General features: G+C 43.7%; 1 protein-coding gene across 8 annotated transcripts in view; it reads left to right on the forward strand.

The window, feature by feature from the left end:
* The window catches only part of MRO (maestro), a 63432-nt gene that overhangs the window by 13431 nt on the left and 30368 nt on the right, over nucleotides 1-19633 (forward strand). For 2 of the 8 annotated variants that reach the window (XM_078060300.1, XM_078060303.1), the window contains exon 2: nucleotides 18123-18329. The exons of the other annotated variants lie outside the window; for them this stretch is intronic. The gene's annotated coding sequence lies outside the window, so the exon portion shown is untranslated. The remainder of the gene's footprint in view (nucleotides 1-18122; nucleotides 18330-19633) is intronic. 8 annotated transcript variants of the gene reach the window in all.

Below are 19633 nucleotides of genomic sequence, written 5' to 3' on the forward strand. Positions count from 1 at the left end.
GAAGGAGAAACTAGAGGGCCTGGTCATTGGATGGTGGTGGTGACAGAGAGGCATAGATAGAAAACTTCATAGGAGAAGCTGCTTTTGCAAGAAGGTAGAGGAATAATGGCCTAGAAGTACTGATTTGGGGGGGCCGGAGTAGCACGTGGCCAGGCAGCGGGACTGAGCCGTTAGGGGAGTCCAGTGGTGGCCGTGGTTACGGTGGTGCTGCTGGGACACCAGCCACTGGAGGGTTGGAGATGCCACGCTGAATGCCTCACCACTTGCCGTACCTCATGACTGGAGTATTTTTTATCTGAGTGTTGGGGAAGATTTTAGGGGAGGCATCTGACCTGAGTTTTGAAGGATGAGTAGGATTAGCTCAGAGGGAGTGTGAAGGAGGAACGGTTTCCCAGGCAGAGGGAACAGAATGGGAGAAACAGCATAGCTCAAGGGATTCGGAATTGCTAGAGCGGGCAACAGGGTGGGGAGGGGCAAGACATGAGGCTAGAGAGAGGGCAGGGCCAGCCCAGGGAAGGACTCTTGGGAGCTACCGAAGGGTTTTATTTAAGAGAGGGGGAGACATAGTCATTTTCGGATTTTGAGGCCATCATTTAGGCAGCCGTGTGAGTTTCAGGCAGGCAAGAAGAAAGTCCGACGGAATACTGAGGAGGTTGTGGAATGGACAGGGGGACCGAATGAAGGCCTGAGCTGGGACAGTGGCACAGATGGAGCGGAGGGGAGGGAGACTCTGAGGAAGTATTTGGGGGTGAGGGAGCCAGTGAAGGAGCCAGTGAAGTGAGCCCCCAGGCTTCTGGAGTAGCTCACTGGAGAGGTGAAGCCACCAGCTGAGACAGAGAACAGAGGAGTAGAAGCAGGCTGAGGGGAAAGATAACAAGTCCAGTTTGTAGCCTGTTTCCTTCAAGAGCTACCAGGGTGGAGCTTTCTAGGCGGCAACTGAAGAAACAGGGCACCTGAAGTCAGTCAGAGGTCTGCACTGGATGGGCGGATCTGGATGTCAGCACACACAGGTGGTGGTTGGGACGGTGAGCACTTACTCCCAGAAAACTGAGACCACTCCCAGGAAGTGGACTTAGCGGGAGTAGTGGACCCAGGGTGGAGTCCCGGCTGGTCATTTGTGCACTGTCTCTCGGCTCCCAGTCACCCTTCTACTGTGCTCTCAGAGGCCACGGCCAGAGTGGCAAGCTGCTTTCTCCCCAGTCTCCCTTGCTGGGGGGATCCCCACTGGCTTCTGCCCACAGAACCACGAAGGGGAAACAGGAAAGCATGAGGAGGACAGAATGGACTTTCTTCCTGCTTCTAATTGTTATCATTGTCACTCAAGTCACAGAAGATGGCCACAGCGCCAGTCTCAGGCTTCTTCATTCACTCCCAGCGCCAGCCAAGGTGCCTCACTTGGAGCTACCAGCTTCAACAGGCTGAGCGCCACACGCGAGGGTCCAAGTACCATGCAGCAGAGCAGGGGCTTCCTGAGAACTTCTAGTCACCAGCGTTGGTGGTGAGGGTCATCCTCACCCCTTCCTTTGTTCCCCAGCCCTGCGGTAGGAGCAGGCAGTGACTGACCCCACAGTTACTGATCTGGGCTACCTCAACATTCCCCTTCTTACTCTTTCAGCTTCCCAATGTCTACGGAGCCAACAGTCTCCCTAGCACCCTCTCTTTGGAAGGTGGTTTCTGTTTTTCTAGTTGGATGCTGACTGACACAGACCCCTCGGGCAGGCAGAGGGAGACCTTGGAAGGAGATGGAGAAGGTAGGAGAAGGAAGGCCACAAAAAGAACTGGGAGAGAGAATGAGGACAGTGTGTCATGGAAACAGTGTAGCAGAGAGCTTCAGGAAGGAGGAAATGATAAACTTTTTTAAAAATGGAGCAGATGATATCCAGAAATACTGCTTCTGGGTATGTATCTGAAATAATTAAAAACAGGGTCCCCAGGTGGTTTTGTACACCTGTGTTCATAGCACACAAGTGTCCATTAACAGATGAATGAATACACAGAATGTGGCCCATCCATACAGTGGGATATGGTTCAGCTTTAGTGAGGAAGGACATGCTGGCACATGCGACAGCATGGATGAAACTTAAGGACATTATACTGAGTGAAATAAGCCAGTCACAAAAAGACAGAAGGGTATCTAGAGTAGTCAAAGTCATAGAAACCAGAAAGTGGAAGGCGGTTGCCAGGGACTGAGGGTGCAGCACAGAGTTTCAGTTTTGTAAGGTGGTTACGTAACAATGTGAATATACTTGACACTCTTAGACTCACACTTAAAGATAGTTAAGACTGTAAATTCTATGTTGTGTGTGTGTATTTCACTGCAATAAAAAAAGTAGAGCAGAGAGCTCCAGGAAAATAAAAATCATACGTGTCAGTTAGGAGGGCATTTAAGCTCATACGAGTGTAGCTTTAGGAGCTAGTTGGAAGCGAAAGTCTAACTGTTGTAGGTTGAGGAGCAAGTGTGAGGTGAGGAAGTAGAGGCTGATTCTCTTCTGGGAAGTTTGGACAAGCAGGGGCAGAGAAGTTGGACAAAGGCTAAGAGAACAGTGAGATCAAGGGAGGTCAAGGAGGAGAAGGTGGAGAATGTTTAGAAGCTGAAAGAAAGGGGCCCACAGAGGAGGAGAGGTGACCTAGGGGGCTGTGAAGAAGCAGAGCCCTGAGGGAGCAGAGGAGGATGGGGTCTGGCCTTGGGCGGAAGGGATGGCAGATTCTCTGCTGTGGGAGGACAAGCAGGGAGGAGGGGTACGTACTGATACATGTACAGCTAGCAGGGAAATGGGGAGAGCACACATGATGATCTGGAGGTTTTCTCCACACTGTAGGAGGCAACAGGGACCCTGAGCAGGGAGAGGATGGAGGGAAGTACTGAGGGCCCAGGTGAGTTTGGAGATCACAGATCTGTAAGCATTCTCTGCAAGACTGAGAAATTTTTCTCTGGCAGCTAGCTACGCATGAAGGTGGATGATAATACTGAGCCAAGCTTGGGGTGTTGTCTGAGAAACGCTACAGAAGGAAGGGGTGCAGGGGAATCAGAGGTGCTGGTAAGAGCAGGCTTTACATGATCAGCCACGGAGTCTAGAGTGGTTTGGGGAGATGGAGAAACCTAGAAGAACTAATAAAAGGTTGAAAGAAAAGAAAAAGATCAAGGGGCTGATGTTTCCAAAAGGTCAAAGGTGTTTGTAATGGGAATGAGAGAACTGGAAGCCGGGGAGCCTGGGGAGTCACAGGCAGAAAGCGGGGTGGGGGGGTGGAGCATTTGTCTGAGATGGTAGGATTGGTACGATACAGGGGGAGAAATGCACCAAGGGTCACAGGCCCTGTGGAGGGGCTGCATTTATAAGTTGGTATGGAAGGCCAGACTGAGCCAAGTCAGTAGAGAACATCTCTAACCTGATGGATGTGTCAGTATGGCTCATATTTGTGGGTCCAACATCAAACCCAGCATACTTCCCTTCCGTGGGCCACTCCTCTCAACTGTGCCATTTCTGTAAATGTCACATCTCTCTAGATCCATAGTGTCATGAAGGAAACATGGGACTGGGGGTTAGGAGAGTCGGATTCAAATTCTGCCCTGGCATTTATTAGCCAGAGACCGCAAGTGATTCTCTCAATATCTCTTATAGAACTTATCTCTGCATGGTTGCTCTGAAGACCAAATTAAATGGGCATGTGAAAGCACCCAAGTGTTTATAATTAGAAATCTAATAAATACTCAATAGATAACAATGGAACCTGAATACGATTTTTCCTTCGCCCCCTACATTGAATACATCACCAAGAAAGACCCAATCCCTGCTCTTTACAATGCCTTCCCCGGCCCTTACGAATTGTCACCCCTGCTAACTGGTCACATTTTTGTCTCCCTCCTCTTCCAGTGCTCATCATTCTTACAAATGGCTGCCTAACTTATCTCTCAAAAACAGCACTGTTATCATATTATGCCCCCATGTCAGGGTCGTGGAAGGAAGCAGTGAATTTTAAATCAAGAGTCTAGCAAACATGTTATTTATCACATTTTATGTTCTTTGTCTGCTGGAACCTGGGGAGGTGCAGTGAAAAGCCAGTTTTCACCAGGGCTAGTGAAAAGCCAGTATGAATTTCTGGAGCCTATTAGTCCAGAAGGGGGCCTAGAATTTATCCCCTATCAAGATTTGTAGCTGGGACATTATTGTTGGGGGTTCTGAAATATTTTATTCACCTCTAGTGAACCTGCTCACTGTCCCTGTATCTAACCCAACCCCTAGGGTACTTCCTGTGAGGCTCAGATGAGATAAGGGAGGTTCTGTAAAATCCAAAGTCCGATGTCCTCTGTCCTCTTCTCCCTCCTTTATCTCTTTCCTATATCAAGGTAGGATTTCACAGCCTGACTCCCCAGACTCTCCATGAGTTGACCTCATTTTATTCCTTTCCTATTTTATTCCCAACCTAGATATTAATTTTCTTTTTCAGGTGTGTTAGTTTTTCCCTCCCCATTTGGGCTCCAGGCTCTTTTTTTTTTTTTTTTACCTCCCAGGGATGCAACAAAGGCACTCAGAATGTCAACTCAGTGAGTGAATGAATGCCTACAAACCACAGCCTTAGAGCTAGAAAGAGCCTTATGGTTCCCTAAGTCTGATGTCCTAACCATTCTCTGGAGGTGCAGTGAGACTTGGACAAGTGAGTGAATGAGTCCTCTGAGGACCCACAGTGGGCAAGACCAGCTAAAACCCAGGTGTCTTGACTGTTGGGCCGGAACTCACCCTTCCACCTACCACACTGATAGGCTGGCCATCTGCCCATGAGCTAGCTCTCTTTGGCATTGTGTGTGCAAAGCTGACCAAATCTCATTGTGTGTTAATCAGCATCTTCATGAATGACTCACCAACTGCTCAGAGAATCATACCCCGGGGACTCAACACAAACCGTTTCCTCAACTTTGCAATGTTCTATATCTAATCTCTGCCCTCATTTGCTGGGGACTTTGACTGTGTTCCTCACCCATCTGGTTTCCTTCCCTCCCCTGACACACAAGGAATACAAAGCAGTTGGTTCTTATGTAGAGTGTTAAGTAGGCACTACACAGTTATCTGGAATAGAACTCACTTGGATTTGTAATTAAAGTCCATCCCCATATGGATTAACCTCTGGACTGAGGGTATGATTACATAAGAAATGATTAACATAATTTCCTGGCTAAATATACATAAATTTAAAAAGGTGGTAAGTTGAAGTTGAAGCTATCTACCTATAAACAAAAGCTGTTGACTAAAATCACCAATAGTGTATTGATGGATTTAACAAATATTAAGTAAATTTATATAAGGGAATGTGTGAGGCATTGAAAGGGATATAAAAATCAATACACTTTCCTTGACCTTATGGAGTTTATATTTGACAGAGAAGATAGAATGCATACACTAATTGCTGTAATACTAAGTGAGAGGTGACAAGTGCTCGGGAGGAGGCATGTGGGAGTGCCATGGGCCCACGGAGTCCAGGGAGAGCATTTCAGACAGGAAAAAGTTAGGAAGGTTTGTGTAGCAGGTATCATTTTATCTGAGCCTTCAGATAAAAGATAGCCTGAAAGATAGCTAAAGGTTTTTGTTTGTTTTTAATAGATTTTATTTTTTAGAGCAGTTTTAGGGTGTCTGAGTTGGTTAAGTGTCTGCCTTCGGCTCAGGTCATGATCCCGGGGTCCTGGGATCGAGCCCCGCATTGGGCTCCCTGCTCAGCGGAGAGCTTGCTCCTCCCTCTTCTCCCTACTTGTGCTCTCTCTTGCTCTCTTGCTCTCTCTCAAATAAATAAAATCTTAAAAAAAAAAAAAAAAAGAGCAGTTTTAGGTTCACAGCAGAATTGAGAGGAAGGTACAAAGAGTACCAATATATGCCAATCCCTTCACCTGCACAGTCTCTGCCATTATCAACTTTGTCCACCAGCATGGTACACTTGTTACGGTCAATGAGCCTACATCTATATCAACACATCACCAGCATCTGAGATCCGTAGTTTACGTTAGGGTTCATGCTTGGTGTGGACATTCTATGGACTCAGACAATAACTAACATGTATCCCCCATTATAGTACCATACAGAGTATTTTTGCTGCCCTAAAAATTCTCTGTGCTCTTGACAATTCATCCTGCTCACCCCGCCCCTCCCCCAGTCTTGGCAACCACAGATCTTTTTATGGTTTCCAAAGTTGGAATCATACAGCATGTGGCCTTTTCAGATTGGCTTCTTTCACTTAGTAACATGCGTTTAAGTTTCTTCCATGCTTTTCATGGCTTGATAGTTCGTTTCTTTTTATTGCTAGATAGTGTTCCATTGTCTGGATGTACCAGTTTATTTACCCAGTCACCTACTGAAGAACGTCTTGGTTCCTTCCAAGTTTGGGCAATTATGAATAAAGCTGCTATAAACATCCGTGTGCAGGTTTTTGTGTGGATGATTGCTAGGGTTTTAATAGGTAGACATGCATTCCACACAGAGGTGGTTTAAAATCTTAGAGCTTGTTCCATTGGCAGGAATTTAGAGCATGAAAATGTAAGACTAGACTGGCAGGTTGGGAGGAAACGTGGAAGCTTTGACTACCATGCCAAGTAATTTTGTCTCTGCTCTGTGAGCAATAGAGAGTTACTGGAAATTTGGGGGAGGGAGTAAGAGTAGTGACATGATCAAAGTGTGCTTTAGAAGTATCATTCTAGAGTGATACCAGAAATCAGGGGACCAGTTAAGAGGGTAGAGTGAGAGCCTAGACTAGTTAAACCATGAAGAGGGCCAAACCCAGGACAATGGGATGGGAACAGAAAGGAAGGGATAGAGAATAGAGCCTTACAATTTTGAGAGAAAGAGGGAAGAGTTATTCTAAAGATTTAAGACTAATTGGTTTTAAAAAAAAAGATGTTAAGAAAATGGAAAGTGATCTTTTTTGGTCAAGCAGAGTCCCAGAAACAGGAGAGTCTTGGAAATACAAACCGCCTGCTTGAGAGAGGGCAGCTCATCTATTCTGCACACTCCTGGGCTGAAGGTCAGGCCAGAAGGAAGGGGAGTGGTGAGGTCTGGGGAGCTTTGCTTTTGGAAACAGAGACTGGAAGCCCCTTTAGACTATGACCTTTTGAATTCTATAAACTATGTGTTGTTTACTTACAGTGAACTAATGTTTCCGGTGCCATGGGAATAGCTATAAAACCCTTCCTAGGAAAAATGATTCAGTTTTCTTTGACTTAATTTTGGCTTTGGTGACAACCTTGGAATGAGGAGGGGAACCCTGGCTTCATCCCTGGAGTTTGCAGCAAAGATAAGAGATTCCAGCCTCTGAGTAAGCCCAGGAAAGAAAGAGCCTTGGGGGCTGGGTCATGGAAAGATCTGTGAGACTTCCTGACCTGGGCATAGGTATGTTTAGCAAGGACTGAGAAACCAGGAAGAAGAGCATACTTGGTTTGTGAAGAGGTGATGGGTTCCATTATGGGCAACTTGAGTTGGAGGTCCTGGCTCTAGGAGGACAGTCTAGTCATGGGGAGCCAGACCTGGACTGATGGGCTCAGTGGTTGAAACCAAGCTAGGGACAAAGGAAAATAAGCTCTGGGTTGGGAGTGGTGGTTGGAGGGGCATTACGTGAGGGACATGACTTCTCATCCAGTCAGAGACAGAGAGTTTGCCCAATGCCCCTGCTGACTCAGGCTAAGTTGATTTGTCAAGACAGTGTCCCAGGTTGGGGAGGAACAGCCTGGTATCATGAATAGTGGCCTAGGTTTCCTTGATAAGGAAGTAATTTGGCTGAACAAGATGTTCCAGTGATTTCGTTGTAGGAACAAATGTGTGCATTTGCAGTGGAGAAAAGTTTCTGCTTCAGTCAGTTGATTGCTCTCAGAGAGATGGTGCTTACCTTCTAGGGAAGGAATTAATCTGTCTTGTTAGAGTTTAAGCCTGCCTGTGGTTATTGCATATTGCTACCTCTGACTTCTTTAAGGGCAGCAAGTACTCATTCAGCAAGTGGACTTGAGAGCAACAGGTGAGGGAAGAAGGAAAGTCAGGCTATGAAGTATCACCCATAACGATATCATGTTCCCAGACAGGCCCCCCCGCCCCAACCCCAACCTCTGCTCCTTGTTTGTTTAGACGTAATCCCTTTCATTGATGGGCTGGCTTTTAACTCAGATCACTTTTATTTTCATTTTCCCTTTGTCTTGAATATTCCCTTAAAGGTCTTTTCCATGTAGGAAGACCTCCCTTGTATATAAAAGACTTCTTTTCCTTCTTCCATTGCTTCATTCTTCCCTCAATTTACAGAGAATCTGTTTCTTGCAGGATACTCTGCTAAATGTGTTCGGCTTTACATGAACATTCAAAGACATAGTTCTTGACACCAAGGACTTAGCAATCAAATAGAGGAAATAAGACTTTCACATATTTTACCATAACACAAACGTAGAAGAAACTGGAAAGTAGTACCATAAGACATGGTTGAACACTCTGGAGGAAGTTCAAAAGATTGTTTCTGACAGGAGAGGTGGGGAAGACTTCCTGGAGGAGGGGACATTTGTGATGAGCCTTTGAAAAATGGAGACAATTTAAACATGCAAAAATGGGGCATTTTATCTGTATTATGTCAAATGTATACACTTAACCACATTCATGTTTCTCAGTCTCATTTCAGAGTGGATAAATCACAGATAAGGGATTTGTAAAAGCAAAGAACTGCCTAGTTGTCAGCTGTCAGTTTGGATAACTATCTGATGGCGATGTAGTACAAAGAATGTAAATATCTTTCTGATGGATAGATGGACCCAATTACCCTTACTTCTATTTAATATACCTTCCAATGCTGAAATTTTAGATTTTATCATCCATAAGAATGATAAAATGGTGGATTTACTCATATCCCTATGTTGCAGGTGGGGAAGTTAGATTTATTACAACCTAGGTCACACAAAGGAATCAAAGTGATAAGTCTGGATGACAACAGATATCAGTCTGTGACAAAGTTGTCACTAGTCTGTGGTGGAATGAGAAAAATATGGAGGCTGCAATGAATTTGGTATTAAGCACAAGGATTATCTTTTATCCAGAGATTAAATTGCTGGTCTTAAAATGGCAAGTTAAAATGACATGATGGTAATAGTTGGTAGGATGGGGTTTTAAAAATAAAAAAACTTCCTCCTTGTCAAAATAAAAGGCTCTTAACCTTATGAAGAGTACATAGAAAAACACTAGAGACAAGGGAATTTTACTGGCCTATGAAATCGTAAGACTAAATGCTCAAACAAATAAACTTGCTGCTTTAAGGAGCAGAGGGTTTGTTGTTGTTGTTGTTTGCTTGTTTGTTTTGTATACAGAATAAAATAAGAATTGGAGGGAACACGGAAATCATCTGCTTTGTGCAACCTTCTCATTTTACACGAGGAATCTGAGGCTCAGAAACATCCAGTGGCTCGCCCAAAGTCACTTGTCCTTGTATTTTTATATTTTCAAGTAGCCCTATTTATAGTGTTTCTGATCTGTGTGTAAGTGCTCATGATAAAAAAAAAATAAAGTCAATGAGCTCTTATCAGATGGGGTATTTACAATAACCTCAAATTATGTATAGTAAACTTTAAGAAATTTTTGACATTGATTCCTCTGAGTGTGCTGCTATTTATTTATTTATTTATTTATTAAAGATTTTATTTATTTGACAAAGAGAGGGAACACAAGCAGGGGGAGTGGCAGAGGGAGAAGCAGGCTCCCCACTGAGCAGGGAGCCTGATACGGGGCTCGATCCTAGGACACTGGGATCATGACCTGAGCCAAAGGCAGACACTTAACGACTGAGCCACCCAGGCGCCCCTGTGCTGCTATTTATAAGTACTCATGAAATAACTGTGCTTTATTGTTCTGCACTCAAGGAAGGTCTCAAGAGCTTATAAGATTAGGCAAAGCATTGACCTGTCAAAATGCCCTTCCCATGCTTTCCCACCTGTACAAAAGCAAAACATTCATACCACTCATTAACTAGTCTGCCCTAATAATTATTTTGAAATGGGTGATATGACCTGTTTCGTGGGCTTCATTTGGTTGGAATTTACTTCTTGCCTCCTCTGTGTTACACACTGTGCCAGTTTACAGTGGGGATCAGTAAGACCATCCTTGTCATCTAGGCGGTGAAAGTCTAATGCAGAAATCTCAGTGGTGGGTTATAGATGATGTTGGAGGTGCCAGAGGGCTGCCATTCTATGTGTTTGCACTGTGGAATGACTCAATGAAGACGGCATTTCAGGGGCATCTGTCAGTGGTGTATGAAGCAGATGGGATGGAGAGGACCCAAGGGTAAGGTTTGTCATAATCAGCATGTGATTACTGAGCACCTGCCCTGGCTGAGGACAGAAGGGAGGACATGAGACTTTTCAAGGAAATAGTGCCTAGAAATTGATGACTTAGGGGAAAAGGGAGACAAGAAGAGTGAGTCAAAGATGCCCCAAGTTTTGGAATTTTAAGTGACTGAGAACTGGTGATAGCATTAGACAAGACAGAGGAGTTGGGAAGCAAGCCTCCACCTTGCTCTACCTGTTTGGGTCCTAGTACTGTTTGCTTCTCCGTGGTGTGAATCTGGCTGTACTTTCAGGATCCTGTATGTCAGTGAATTCTTCTGAAAGCCAATACACGCTGTTAATGGTAGCTTCTTTTTTTAATCTTATTAGTAATAGGTAATTGCATGATAGAGAAGCAAAATGATCTTTGTAGACTGTGCATTATTCTTTTGGACTGCCTCGGTCAGGAGTCGACAAGGTATGCATTTGTTTTGGCTGGCAGGAGAGGCATAAAGCCGGGGTGGAGGCAGGTAACTTTGCAGCATCCATGTCTCTTTCTAGAATGAGGGTGGTTCACATCTCTAGTTCTATTCTTGGACATGAAGAGCTGGAAATTTGGGTGTGTACTGTCTTGTGAAGCCAGAAGGCCCATGAATTGGAACAGGGCCGTAACAACAACTTTGACTGTGCTCTGACTTTTGACTGAAGAGATATTGGGCCTGTTCCCAGATTTTAGGCCTGGAATATCCTCACACTGCCAAGTAAAGCCAGAGTGTGATGATACTTCTCTCTCACCGGTAGGCATTTGACTCTGATAATTGGGCTCCGTTCAGCCTTCAAACCACAGGCGATTCTAGGTTTACTATGTAATCCTATAACCCTTTGATGTGTCTTAAATGTTCTAAAATAGTTAAAGAAGGACAAAAAAAACCACATAGCTGCTTTTATGACAATGCAGAATATATTATTTCTAGTTTTTTTGAGGCCCTTAAATCTAGTAAACTAGGTTCCACAAAAAAGACACTAGCTTGGTTGAAAGGCACCCGCTTTCACTTTTACCAGCGTCTACCCCACCACATTGAGCTGTGAACAGTGTTTTCCATATCTTGCAACTTTTGTCTCCTATAATGCTTTCTTTTTTGGGAAACCCTACCACCCCAGAATTAACTTTACTAATTTGTTTTGTTTATTTATTTTATAGAACTGTCATATACGGGGTGGGCATCTTCAAACTGCACAGTGATAATGCTTGCAATTTATGGGGCTAGAAGTTTGAAGGTAGCTGCTGAACACTGTGCTTGAAGTCACCTTAGTGAAAGTGAAAGTAAGTAAGAGTAACTAAACAGTCAAAAGTAACCAGCAATTTAGGGACTCACATAACTAGAAAGGAAATCCCCCTCTCCTTGTGTTTTGTTTTTTCAACCCAGGAACCATATAACCCATGATACACTTTGTCTTGACATTTCACATTGTTTTTTCTAAATAATGTAAGTAAAATGAGTTGGTTTGTCTCTTCCAAGTGGGGATATTGTGGAGGCATTTCTGAACAATTAATATCCTAGTTATTTGCTGACATTCATGTTAGGAGCTAAACCTTAGGTATATGGGTGAAAAGCTAACACTTTTGACTTGGATAGCTCTTCGCTCTCTGAGAAGGGCATTCTGCACCTACTACTCAGGGGTAATAAACATTATGCTAAAATATCAGGTAACATGCTGATGAACTAGAATAAAAGAAGCAAATATCTAGCAGCACAGTCATACAGTTGGTTTAGCCATGAGATTTACTGACAGATGGAAACATTCTTGGGGATATTCTTATTTTGGCACTTAAAAAATTAGTATAACTGAGCAAGTGACTGTCTATCAGTGTCTCAGATTCCTACCTGGAGGAAGCCCTTTGGTTTTTCTCAGCTGGATTCTAGCCTTGGACTAATCTCTGGGTTTCAATGTCCTTAATTATGAAGAGACCTTTAGATCCTCCCTCTGCTGGTGGCAGGGAGTGGGGAATGACTGTGAATGGGTATGGGATTTCTTTTGGGGATGATGAAAATGTTCTAAATTTGATTTTGGTAATGGTTGTACAACTCTGAATATGTTAAAAACATTGAACTGTACACTTCAAATAAGTGAATTTTATGGTAGGTGTTATGGGCTGAATTATGTCCCTGTCAAAATGCATATGCTGAGTCCTTAATGGCCAGTACTTTCAGAATGTGACTGTATTTGGAGATAGAGTCTTTAGAGGGGCAATTTAGTTAAAATGACATCATGAGGACGGGCCCTAATCCAGTATGACCAGTGTCCTTATAAGAAGAGATCAGGACACACACACACACACACACACACACCCCTGTTGTTTCTGTTTCTCTGGAGAACCCTGACTAGCATATTGCCCTAGCAAGCTAATACCATATGTTTATTATATCTCAAGAAAGCTGTTGAAAAAAAAATCAGAAGACTACATCCAAAATGTTAACAAGAATTATTTGGTGGTAGGATTTGGAGTGTTTTAGGTTTATTTTTTGTTTAGCTTACTCGGACTTGCGATTTTTGGTGTGTGACTATGTTGTAGAAGCCGCTTTTAGGCAACAGGCTTGACCTATAGAAACTTGAGCAAGGCACAAGGGCCCCCAGTGACCACCCAGCTGAATGCAAATAGGCTCAGTAAGTGACCTACCCTGAAATAGCCAGAAGCCCTAACTAACCAAAGGGCTACTTACAACCAGGCACAGTTACCATAGAAGGGAAAATTCCATAGGTTCCTATACCTCCCTCAGTCCGCCCTTAACTGTGGCCCCTCACCACTGCCCTGTCACACACAGTCTCTCCTTAGCTGTCTCACCTGCTGCTCCCTTGTGGTGTATTCAGCAAACTTTGATCTTTTTTTGTTCTGCCTTGGGTAAATTCTTTCACCGCCCTCAGCGCCGGCCCCCACCCAATCAGAGCCCCCCCCACACACATATATTATCTGTACAATAATTTGAGAAAAGATTTCCGTTCAGAAGAATGTTTAGAAGCAAGGTTAGATAACACAGAACCCAGAGGACCCAGGGATCTAGTGGACCGCATCAAAATACCACTTGCCACGAAGACTTGGGTAAACAGAAACCAAATCACATCTACTACAGTGAGAAAACTTCAGCATACAACAGAGTTCGCTTACAGTACAGCTGCTAAGGTTGCCCCCTGGAACGTGAGTAACAGAGGAATTTCATTTTTCCAACCAACTCCGTGTTTCTGCCATTTTTAGTTATTCTTTCATTCCATCATCTAACAAGCCTTTTCTGAAGACCGACTGTGTCCAAGGGGTATAGGAAATCCCAGAGGATTAAGAAAGGGGTGTGAATTGCATGTTCTTTCCACTGTGCACAGTTCTGTGGCTCAAATGCATTGTTATGTGGACAAGCAAATAGGTAGAATACATGGGAATATGGGAAGTAAGGACCCAGCTCTATATACTCTGTATCACTTGTCTCCGTCTTAATTACCTTGTCCAGCTCTTCCATCAATTCTCATAAGTGCTACTAATAGTAACAACAATAGTTAACATGTATAGCTCCCAAGGTGCCATCGCTCAGCATAGGTCCTCTCGATCAGTCCTATTACAGCCCAATGAGGCAGGCTGTGGTATTGTCCCTATTTCATAGACAGGGAAACTGAGGCTCCAAGAGTGATTGGGATGTCAAGTGGCAAAGCTGGGATTTGACCCCAGATCAGATTCCAAGGACAAGTTTTTAACCATTTTGCTGCAGTGCCCCAAACCAGACAACTGACAGCTTAAAAAGTCCTTGCCAGTTGCTGAATTTTTTAATTAGAAGAAAATTCTGCAGTGTAATTGATCTTCCAGATCACACAGGAATGATCAAAAATATCCTCTTCACTTTCTGGAGAGGAGCTCCTTAAGGGAGTTTCAGTGATTCTATTTCATCTAGAATATTTTTGTGTGGCTGCATCCATGAGTGGTCCACACTGAGGTTCTGGAATTCTGGGTTGCCCTGAGAAACAGACACTGGACTGCTGGGATGTTTGGATTTGGCACCAAGGGGACCCAAACGGACCCTTCTGCAGATTCTTTCCTGGTAGCAGGCTCAGGCGTTCCATTCCACGGAAGCCACCACTGCTCCTGCTCTCTGTTCTCCTCCCTTGAAGGCCTGGACTCTCCACAAAACAAACCAGGCAACATCTACAGTGATGAGCCTCTGGAGAGGATTTATAAGGGATGGAAGAAAGGGCAAGCTGTGTTTCCTTGGACAATTCTCCCGCGGCTGCCTGTTGACTGGGATGCACTTTTCCTGACTCAAGATGGGAGTGAGCTCACATGAGAGATGGGCACAGAGGTCCCTGGGACTCCGGGGGTCTGGGGAATTTGAGGCAGAGCAGAGGAAGGAGAGCCAGCCCACAGCCAAGGGTTTGATTGGGAACGAGGCTGAGATACACCCATATAGATCCACTAATCTTCAGTGTAAGGTGGATCTGGTGTAGGACATATGAAAAGGTGACTTTCAGAGTGTTGATTGTTTACTGTGAAAGCATTCACCCATTGCCTGTGAGCCAGGGGGCCCGAGAGTTCAGGAATGCAATGGTCTAAGACTAACTGAGCCAAGTTTCAGGGCTTATGGTGATATGACGTCCAGGGGCAGAGTGGGGATGTGATAAGCCCCTGCTCCAGCAAGCACTCACACAGGCTGTGGCAGAAGCTGTGAAACCTTAGAGCCCTGGTCCCTCTTGGTGGGGCACAGGTGTGTACCTCTTTTGGAGTGGGGAGGATGGGAGAGGCTCTGAGAGTCTTGCCCAACCCCTTGGTTGCTCACATGTCTATGGATCATCATGGTGCCATGCCCTCTACCAGGCGGCAGTCAGGTCGGAAGCTGTCTTAGTTGGCACTGCATTCTTAACACTTGATGCCTCTGCCACAAGGTGGCCTCCTTGTCCAAGGCAGGCAGAGGCCTTGGGCACCTGCAGGAGGATTTACCACAGGCAGGCAGGGAGATGGAAGAGTAGATGGTGCTGGGCCCAGATCTGGCAAGCTGTAGTCTCCTGGGCACAGCACAGGACCCTTTGGGGCTCATCTTGAGCACTGAGAACTGTGATGGCTCTGGGCAGCGGGGGCTCTGCCCACAGGGGGACAGTGAGGATGTGGCTTCCAGGAAGAGCAAAGCCTCTGAGGGCACTGCTGGTGGGGTGGGGAGTCACCATAGCCAGAAAGGGTAAGCACTCTGCACCCAAGGCCTGAAAAAAGAGCACTGGGGACAGGAATCTGTGACGTCATCTATGACTGGGGCAAGGACACTGTGCAGACTGGCCCTGATTGATCTTGATGGAAGGGTTTGGACTGATGAGGATCTGAAGGCTCTGTTTGCTAAGGCCCCTTGCACCTCCTGTTTTCATAAGATCTTTTTTGACTATCATTTGGAGACTTTAGGGTCTATTTTATACAGCAGGTGGGGGTTAAGCCAGATTAAAGATTATGAGGCAGTCCCAGTAAAAGGAATAGTTTTTTTAAGTAGGCTCCACGCCCAGCATGGAGCCCAACGTGGAGCCCACCATGGGGCTTGAGCTAAGATCTGAGCTGAGATCAAGACCTGAACTGAGATCAAGAATCTGATGCTTAACCAACTGAGCCACCCAGGTGCCCCCAGTAAATGGAATAATTTATCCCTAAAAAAGAACATTTACGGAATCTGATTAACCTTTGAGAGCCTACTGATGTCCTGCATTTTCACAAAATTTAACTGAGGGTTGGCAACAGTCAGTGTAGGGTACGCATTTAGTCTCAAAGTATTTGTTGAATAAATCCACAAATCAGTTCAATCCAAATCCATACAAATCAGTTCAATTCAACAAATACTGTTAGATAGCTAATAAGTGCCTTCATGGGGCCTAGAGTATAGTTCAGCGTCTTTAACTTTCTCACTGGGAGACAGTAAGAAATCTATTTTATGTTGTGGCTCAATACACACACACACACACACACCCCCACCACAACTGCAACAAAAGCTTGTCTTACTAGGTGAAATGCATTCTGATATTTTCTGTTTTATATATATATTCTACCTTTTTTAAGACCCACTGAATTGATTTTGTGACCTCTTAATGAGTCACAATCTGCAGTTTGGAAAAACACTAGTTGCTACATGAAGTTACTGAATTTTTTTTTAAGATTTTATTTATTTATCTGAGAGAGAGAGAGAGAGAGAGCATGAGCAGGGTGAAGGGCAGAGGGAAAAGCAGACTCCCCACTGAGCAGGGAGCCTGATGCGGGACTCAATCCCAGGACTCCAGGATCATGACCGGAGCCGAAGGCAGACACTTACCCGACTGAGCCACCCAGGCGCCCCTAAAGTTACTGAATTTCTAATCTCATCTTCATTGAGCTAAAAGTTGAGAGGGTGAGTTCAGATGCTGGTGATCACAGGAGATGCCTCCTCACTTCCTAGTGTCATATACAAGTGTATGTTGCAGGAGCCAAGTGTCCAATAGGCAAAAAAAAAAAAAAAAAGTGAGTGATTTCCCAGGAAATATCCCAGGAAACTGGGAAATAAATTTTTTTCCTTTGTCTGTCTTCCCACAAAATAGATCATGACAGGAATGATGAACAACAAATCTGTCATCCTTGAAAACAGAAAGACTGTCCCCTACCAACAAATCTTTAATTAAAAAGCTTGTAACTTATGCAGTTGTTAACATCTGAATGAACCCCCTGAAAATAGTATCGATTCCGAAAATGCTGGTTCTGGAGAAGATCTCTGATTGACATTAATGACTTATAGTCTTAGAGTTTTGACTCTACCCCACTAAGAGCTGATCATTCCTGCCTTTCCCTTTCACATCTATCATTTCTTTCATAGCACCTGTGAAATCCTCTTCCTTCTACATTGTTGGCTTACAAATCTGTCTCTGTCCCAGACTATAAACTGTTGGTGGACAAACAATGGTTTCTTCTCCATCTTTATATTCCCAGAGTGGGACACAAAGTAAGTGCTTTGTATATGTTTGTGGAATCATTGAATGATGCTAGTTCAGATTGGTTGTAAAGGTATTAATAGGAAAAAATACAGATTAGTTAACTTACTGAAGAAAAATAAGCTGCAAAAAGAGAGTGGACTTTCTGAAAAAGAACTTGAAATTCTAACTGATCATAATTTGGATAAGGTCAGAATGAGGTCATGGTACAAGTATTCTTTTTTTTAAAGATTTATTTATTTAAGAAAGAGTGCACATGTGTGCATGTGGGTGGGGGGGGCAGAGGGAGAATCTCAAGCAAACTCCCCTCTGAGTGCAGAGCCGGACTCTGGGCTCAATCTCATGACCCTGAGATCATGACCTGAGCTGAAATCAAGAGTCAGAAGGCTTAACCTACTGAGCCACCCAGGTACCCCACAAGTATTCTTATATAAGAAGCATACACAGTACACTTACAGTTCTTTTATGGAATTTTGAATCATAGGTCTCAGATCTGTGAGAAATCCCAAGAAATCATCTAATCCAGCTTTCTCTCTTTAAGGAATTGTGGGTTTTTTTTTTAATAGATAAAGCAAACATAGCGAAAGTTTGAGATTTATACAAGTTTCATCTTAATGATTAGATGTATCTGAGAGGTCTATACCTGATGAAAAATATGGGTGACAAAAGGCAGAGAGCAGCGATTAACAGCCCTACACATGACCATGCGTCAGACCCTGTTACCAATGTCATATCCACCCCTCTCCTTCTTTGCTAAAAAAATTCTTGATGTTGTTCCTGGGGATGATCTGCCTTGGTCCTGTTGATGATTTATTTTTTGGCCTAAGGAAATTATGTAATCCATCTTTCCTTTCCACATACTTGACTTTCTTGCCTCTGTTGCAGTTGAAAGAAGTGTCCGTGTGACTAGTTTGGGCCAAAAATAGATAGAGGAAGTATACTGAGGCTCTTCTGGTAAGGATTTTGTTTCTCTGATGAAGAGAAAGATGTGGCTGGTGCCACTCTTTCCCATTCATCCAACCTTGGATGCGGAATGATACGTGGAGATGTGGTCACAGGCCCAGACAAGCCGATGAAGGACTGGTGTAATGACAATGGCAGAGTAAGTACAAAAATGAGATGGACTGAGGTCCTTGATGGCACGCCTTAACCACTGAACCAATGCTAATAACCCCTATCTGAATGTTTGTGTCATGCAAAACAAACAAAATGAAACAAAAATAACTCTTGTTTGTTCCAGACACAGAGGATTGGATATAGTGTTACTTACAGCTAAAAGCATTCCTAATTTATGTGGCCTATTGATAAGGGATACATCAATGACCAGACCTTCTTAGTCCTATCAAAAACACTTAGCAGAACAGATGGAAAAAAAGTTGTATTTATTTTAATGAAATGCTAATAAGGGAATTTGGGATTTGCGAAAGTAATTCATTTATGCCTGAAATAAAAATATAGTACCCACAGATCAATCCAAAAATACACACAGGTCATCCTTTAAGAATCACTAAAATGCACAGTGAAAAAACAAAAGACTCATGGAAAAAGGAACCGATGTTTACTGTGTTTGCCACTGGCCTGGCTCTACACCACATGTCTTCACATGTAATCCTCACAAATCTCACAAGAGGTATTATTTTTTCTATTTCATGGATGATCCAACCTGAGCTTTACAGCTACTAAAATAACTGGCCCAAGGTCACACAGAAAATTTTAGAGCCAGGAATTAGGCATAAAGAATTATTTTAATGATCTCCAAATGAATAAAATTTTATTCATTTTGCACTAAATTGAAGGGGATCTAAATTAGAGGAAAAAGTTCAATTAAAAAATATGTAAAGGAAATGGATTTTGATTACTTAGAATTATGTGGGGCGTCTGCCTTCGGCTCAGGTCATGAGCCCCGCATCAGGGTCGCTGCTCGGCGGGAAGCCTGCTTCTCCCTCTCCCACTCCCCCTGCTTGCGTTCCCTCTCTCGCTGTGTCGCTCTCTGTCAAATAAATAAATAAAATCTTAAAAAAAAAAAGTACGTATGGTATACTTCAATGAAGGTAATAAAAGTCTTAGCAGATTACCTTATGAATCTTGCTTTAATAAGTAGATAAGATTTGTTTCTTAATAGTACACCAGTTATTTTTTGGTAAAGGGTATACCAGACATACTTGAAGGTGCTCAAAAAATATTTGAGCTTTTAAGATATTTAAACCCCCTCCCCTTTAAATTTGCTTGTATATTAATTGCTGCTATTTGTCAATGGTAAAAGTCAAACTTCAGATTCACCCTTGTCTCCATAAGTTCCAAATTATGAGCGTCAATTAAGTTTTACTACATACAAAAATATACTATCTGGATAAAAATGAGCATATCTAAAGTGAAGAGACAGAAGCTAATTAGCTCAGGACACCA

The sequence above is a fragment of the Halichoerus grypus genome, chromosome 13, assembly GCF_964656455.1.
Source record: "Halichoerus grypus chromosome 13, mHalGry1.hap1.1, whole genome shotgun sequence".
NCBI classification, from domain to species: Eukaryota; Metazoa; Chordata; class Mammalia; order Carnivora; family Phocidae; genus Halichoerus; species Halichoerus grypus.